At 37.1% G+C, this 7,237-nt stretch overlaps 1 pseudogene; it reads left to right on the forward strand.

Moving 5' to 3' along the window:
• The first annotated feature begins 5,636 nt into the window (after positions 1-5,636).
• On the forward strand, positions 5,637-6,239 carry LOC143540038 (G-type lectin S-receptor-like serine/threonine-protein kinase At4g27290 pseudogene; annotated as a pseudogene).
• Positions 6,240-7,237: the final 998 nt, after the last annotated feature.

Here is a 7,237-nt window from a genome sequence, read left to right on the forward strand (position 1 = left end):
CGTAAATGATAACTTCAAAATATGAGGGATCAAAAGTGAAAAATCAAAGTTTCTGAACCCATTGTTATAGGTGATGGAGCCTCACCGAACTCAACGTTTGGGTGGTGTCGCGCTACGTGATGACCGAATCCCTTTAGGCCACCACAATACAAATGACCCCGTTAAGCAACCGGGGGCACATGGCAACCTCTGAATTGGGTGAGTATATAAAATTAGGGATACATACATCGATATACTATCATCATCATCATCATCATCACCGCACTCAGTAAATCGCATCAATTGTAAATATATGGTTATTGATGTAATATAATTCGGGTTATTCGGGTCAACCAGAATTTGGGTATTTCAATCCAAATAGCGACCCGAATAATTTATCTCGGGTTCAAATTAAGAGTTTAATCGGTTCAGGTGAATTCGGGAAGAGTTATTTGGATCTCGGGTCTCTTCGGATCGGGTTCGTTATTCGTGTACGGTTAAAAAACACACCCCTAGTTAGAATTGAACTAACAAAGATGAGTGGTAAAAAAAATAGTTGTACTTTTTTCCAAGCTACCCGTACATACGTATGAATAAATTTTTACATCTAAGACCACCCGTAGTGCCACCTTGTTGTGGCATTTTGGCTCCGAAACGCCGAGGGGTACCCCCCCCCCCCCGGGCTTTTTGTCTTGGCGTTTTGGGCCAAGCGTTTCCCACAAAACGCTATCATGACATGGATTTTTGATAAAAATGTGTGTGGGGAGAGGAGATAGAGTGAAATATATGTAATTAATGTAGGAGAATTGTGGTGTTTTGCTCAGTACACCACTTTTCAAAACTCTCCATTGATGACGGGGATGCCACATGGCGTAAAATGCTTAAGGATGAGGCGTTTTAACTACGCATGGTCTAAGCTATTATTGTACCAACTTAGTATCAATTTAAATAGTCAGCATTGATGATTTAATTAAAGTTGGGCCATTGACTTCTCTTTTGTCCTTCATGGTAGGGTAAAAAGATTAATTTGTTACCTTGTTTTTTATTTCTTTATTTTTAATTTGTTGTTGTGAATTTTATTTAGTTTTAAGACAAAATAATTTCCATTTAATACAGTTGGTAGCTATTTCCGTTAAAGCATAAAATGAAATTGTTTACGTCCGTAATAGGTTTCTTAGTTTGTACAACTCGTAATTTTCATGCAAATCTTGGATCTAAAATGATAACTTAGAAAGATGAGGGATCAAAAGTGAAAAATCAAAGTTTCTGAACTCATCGTTATAGGTCATGGTACCTCACAGAACTCAACATTTGGGTGGTGTCGCGCTACATGATGACGAAATCCTTTAGGCCACCGCGATACAAATGACCCCGTTAAGCAACTCGGGGCACATGGCAACCTCTAAATTAGGTGAGTATATAAAATTAGGGATACATACATCATACATCGATATACTATCATCATCATCATCTTACTCAGTAAATCCCACCAGCAGCAAATATATGGTTATCGATGTACTATAATTCGGATTATTCGGGTCAACCTGAATTCGTGTTATTCTGGTCAATCCTTTAGGTCACCGTGATACAAATGACCCCGTTAAGCAACCGCGGGCACATGGCAACCTCTGAATTAGGTGAGTCATCGCGCTACGCGATGGCTTATCTTTTAAGCCATCGCGATATGCGATGAACTCCAAAATCAGCCTATAAAATGGGGAGTCCTACTCTTCACACCACAACACACATTTCATACACACTTTACCTCGTAATCCGTGCCACGAACCCAAGCCCTAAAGCTCCGACAATTTAAGCCCAGTACGCGATATAGAATAGAAGTGATACTTGGTCAACCTAAAGCAGTAAACTCCAAATACCCGTGTAAGGTTGAGGTTCTGATTAAGTTATGTTATTCTAATGGTTTAGACCTAGTCAGGGGTATAGCCCAAACCTTGAACAAATTTAAGTATAAACTTAGCTTTTCATATATAGAGGTTATAGTCAAAATAATGTTTTTTATGATTAAGGAACATAGAGTTTTAAAGAAGAAACCTAGTTTAGACGTTTCTTCATGAAGAAGAAACATAGCATGTAATTGGTAAATAAACAAAGAGATTAAAGTTCTAAATGTTTTATACAAACTAAGGATTTGAAATGTTTTATACAAGCTAAGGATTTATCAAGGTTTAAAGCTATACACATGACACTAAAGGTTTAAAGCTAGATATTGGATTTACATATTTATACAAGGTTATTCTCGTACTATAGGTCCGAGATAACAGTTAGAAACAGAAATTAGTAACATAAGTTGATCGTAAACGAAAGATGAATATGCCCTAAACTTTTACAGACTCTTTAAGAGTCAGAATGTTTGCATAGGATCAATAAATCCTTAAAACCTTGTGTTATAATAATAAAACACGGACAAAAGTCGACCATTAAACTGAACTACATTTGCAAATGTGATAGGAGTTTATAAGAGCATTTCCGCATTATGCAATGATGAATGGATTTGCATACTACAGAAAAGTACATTATCCTGTGTCCCCTCATATATGAAACATGATCAGATACATTTTATTTATAACATGAAAACAATGAGAACTAATTTGTTGTTATCATTAGGCTATTTTAATAGGTGTTTGCTGTTATTTTTTATTTGTATTTGCTAATTTTCGATTACGAGATGTTATATGTATTTGTTGATTTATATTTTGTTGTTATTATTAGATTTTTTTTCTTTTATTGTTATAATTATTTGTTGGTATTATTTTATTCTTGATTTTGATTCTTTGGTTGTAGTTTTTATGTTTTCTACTTTGTTATTATAAATCATTGTTTGTGTAGATTGGTATTGTTTCTTACGTTCTAATTTTTTTTATAAATTATAATTATCTTCTATGTTCGCATGTTAAGATTAAAATGTACATGAACCTCCCATATAATATATTATTAGGAATTATTGTGTGTATTTACGATTGATGGTGTGGTAGGGAAGGTTGGTATGGTTATGACCTCGAAGTTAATGTGATCTTATTAGATGCATTATTATACAATGAATAACGTTACACATTATATTTATTTTCTAAATTCTGTCTAAAAATGATGATACGTATTGCTCAAATTTTAAAGTGCCTTTTAGTTTGTTTATTACCCAGTCCATTACCATTAATTAATGTCATCACCTTTGTAAGGCCCCGCCATACCTTCCTAATTCCGCTATCATGCCTCCCCTATTATGGTGAGATTATGAGGTAGTGAGAGTTGAGAGAGACTTTGACTATGAGCGGGTCGCAGATTTTAATTCCTTTTGTTGAATTGATTTACAATTTGAAAAGAAAGTTGAATTCATACGTGAAAGAATTTGAAGGATGCAATCTATTAATTTCAGTTTCGTTTGTATCTAAATCAACAATCCAACATGTTATCATTGGAATCTAGACCCAACAAATTCCACGAACCAAGCACGTGTAGAGTGTGTTAGGCCATGTGTAATGAGACGCCACCCACCCCATGACGCTATCCCAACATTTTTGTTTAGGGGCAAGGAATATAAAAGAAACAAACGACTTTACATTTACTCATAATGCACAAGCATATCAATCTTTTTATTTAGTTTATTGTTTTTCACTTTATTTATCATTTACTCATAATGCACAAGCATATCAATCTTTTTATTTAGTTTATTGTTTTTCACTTTATTTATCGATATTAACTTCAAAGTTCAAACGTACACACGGACATGTTTCTTTCTTACCCTGGCTATGAACACTAATTTTGCTATATGTAAGCGTTTGTAGGTTTCATAATTAAAAGTTATTTTTAACCAATTAGTAATTATCGTTTTATAAGTTTTTACCACTAAACCAACTATACAATTATTATTTTTTTTTACTTATTGTACATAAAATCAAATGGTGTTCTTTTTTTCAAAATGCTAGTCATTTTGGAAAATACTTTAATGTTGGAGTGGACCTTAAATTGACCCCACTGTAACGAACCAAAACAAGTCTGATGAACCAGCACGTAACTATAATATTAATAGCCGGTCTTCAATGGCAACTTGTTTTTTACTATGCCAAAGCAACTTATGAACTGTCCATTTTACTATGTTAATTAGTACACATTGGGCATCTATTTTAAATGGTTTCTTCCCATCCTCTCACTAGCAATGTTTATAAAGTGACAAAATTAACCAAGCCGCATAAACAAAGCAAACTAGGTGGCTCAGTCGACTTGAGATTTATGGTGCGCATTCCACAGTTTATGGTTTGAAAAATCAGATTAAACGGATAACTGTCTATTTATGTCTTGGAGCTTGATTTGTAAACTGATCTAACCTAGTTTAACTTCTCTTATATATTTACTTCTAAGTTTAAAATACCCATTTACATATTTATAATTTTCATAAACCCTCTAATAAACTTTAAAAAAAAAATTAATGGCAGTCAATATACTAGAAGAAAAACAAATAACCAAACCTAAAGTTTTCATATGATTCACTGGTCCAATCAATCCAACTGAATTGGTTCTAACGGGTTTCTTGTACACATTTTGATCTCACTATTGTTTTCTTATGAAACTAGAGTGGAAAAAACATTAAAAGATTAGCTATGTTGTTTCATAATGATGGTACTTTCAGCCTACAATGCATGTATAGCTTAAATAAAAGCAAGAGAAAAAAAATCATCAAAATGACCTTTTGTCCATAGTACTATGTGTTGGATATTTTAGTATTATTGGATTAACTTGTTGATCGAGGAAATAACGTTAGAGATTAAACGAGTTAGGGGACGCGGGAGTGCGGGCTCATTTAACAATAATGTTATTTGGGCTTTGTTATTCGGTTTTATATTTGTGCTTAAGTATAATATTAAGTGGGCTTGTATTTGGTTATTTTGGGCTCATGTGGGAATCGATCATATATATATATATATATATATATATATATATTGATCCATGTTATACCTAGAAGAATAACTCTCGATCAGATATATACACACAGAGGAAACAGACGGTTACTTGGTTCTCTTGTTCTTCATCCATATGGAACATCAAAATTCAATTCCAACTACAGAAAATCTCTGTCTTATCCGATAAATCATTGTGTGTAACCCGCAAATAGGTTTATCTGAAAGTGATTCACGATTCAGAGATTAATCCAAGCAATTGTTCAATAAACCAAGATTGAAATCATGATTACAGGTTCGCATCATTGATCGAATTCATCCTCCAGGTACGCAATTATACAACATTATGCAGCAATTTTCATTTAAATAAGCTCGAGATTTAATTTTATTAGAGCCCTTTTGTTAAATGAGCTTGCGCTTGAGCTTCATACGACACCTTTTTTTGTTTGAACGGCACTTGCTCTACTTCTATAACTTGCCATAAACACCATCAAACTCTCTCACTCCATGATTCGAACCCATGACCCTTAAGTTATAGAATTACGTTAATTATTACCACTAGCATGTCACATTAATTTCAATGAAAATTAAAATATGCAATAAATGATTCCATATGCATAATGCACCAATAATTATTAATAATCTTCCCTTCTAGAACAATTCAAACATGAATTATTAAGCAATAAATCAACCCATGAAAACCAGACACCCAAAAGGTGGCCGTGGCAGATGACGACGACAATAATAATGGCGGAACAACTACGATTTGGATTATGCATCCTTGTTGTAATCCATGCATTAACAACTCGTACGTCGGCGTCGGCCGCAGACACCATCTCAGCAAACCAAACAATTAAAGATGGACAAACCTTAATTTCAGCTAAACAAACCTTCGAGCTCGGTTTCTTTAGCCCGACAAACTCCACAAACCGATACGTTGGAATTTGGTACAGACATATATCACCCTTAACTGTTATATGGGTAGCCAACCGGAACACGCCACTTGTTAACGCCTCAGGGGCACTCACACTCACTCCACAAGGCGTTTTGGTCATCCATAACGCCCCTGGTGACGTCATATGGTTGTCATGGAACACATCAGCAGTGTTAGTTAATAGTAATACCCCCGTGAGTCAACTTCTTGACACAGGTAATTTAGTTGTTCGGGGTGATCAGGATGGTCCGACATGGCAAAGTTTTGATAATCCAACGGATACTTTTGTACCCGGGATGAAATTTGGGAAGGATTTGGTAACGGGGCGAGAAACGCATTTTACGTCGTGGACGATACCGACCCGTCCTCGGGTGAGTATACAGTGTGGGTGGATACTCAAGGGTACCCGCAAATGATTGTTAGGGACGGGTCGGATGTTAAGTTCCGGGAGGGTCCTTAGAACGGAGTTAGGTTTTCTGGTGAACCGAGTTTGAGGTCAAACTCGGTTTACAAGTTTGGGTTTAGTCTAAATGAAAAAGAAATGTATTATTATTTTGATGATGTTTTGAATAGTTCTGTGATTACCCGGGTTGTTATCCGCCCCACGGGTAGTTTCGAGCGGTTATTGTGGATCGAGAGCCGGCGAGAATGGTTATTGTATCTCGCTACCCAGAATGACAATTGTGACCGTTATAAGCTTTGTGGTTCGTATGGGAGTTGTAATATTAACAACTCTCCGGCTTGTGGGTGTTTGAAAGGGTTCGAGCCGACATCACTGGACCAATGGGACGTGGCGGATTGGTCTCAAGGGTGTAAACGGTCAACCCCTTTGGATTGTGGGTCCAACGAGGGGTTCAGGAGGTATTCGGGTGAAGAGGTAGGTCCCAGCAGAGCCCAGTTGGACCCGCAGGACTCACCTTGAAGAGAGACGTCTGCGCAGAAACCAACTGGATCCTCAGGACCCACCATACTCAGAGACGTGACGTCCTTACGCGCAGTACGCAAGCTGTTCCCGCAGGAAATGCCTCCCAATGGTGAAGTACTCCGCCTGTTCCCGCAGCTGCGGATACAAGCCATCAGGGAAGGCCACCCGCGCAGCAAGGCTACACGCACAAGGCACTTAGCTCTCAATAATTCAGTTGTCACCTGAAGGAATGAGCAAAGCCGGGAACAATCCCGCACAAGGGCGGGAGGGGGAATACTCCCGCCCAAATAAGCCAGTCCGTACGATACGGGAAGATCTTTTGTACTGTACCTGACGAGGTATGGGCAAAAGATCTGACCAAAGATACGACAGCTCATTGACAACAGTATGGCGAGCAGCATGCTCTTGTACTGTATCACTATTAGCCGCTGCCTACTCACCAACTCCTGTCATACCACGTGCATAGCCGGCAGTTGGTGGAAAGGGAAT

Source organism: Bidens hawaiensis, unplaced genomic scaffold, assembly GCF_021521415.1.
Source record: "Bidens hawaiensis isolate Kalapana, Puna unplaced genomic scaffold, B.hawaiensis_p1.1 tig00012134_1, whole genome shotgun sequence".
NCBI lineage: Eukaryota > Viridiplantae > Streptophyta > Magnoliopsida > Asterales > Asteraceae > Bidens > Bidens hawaiensis.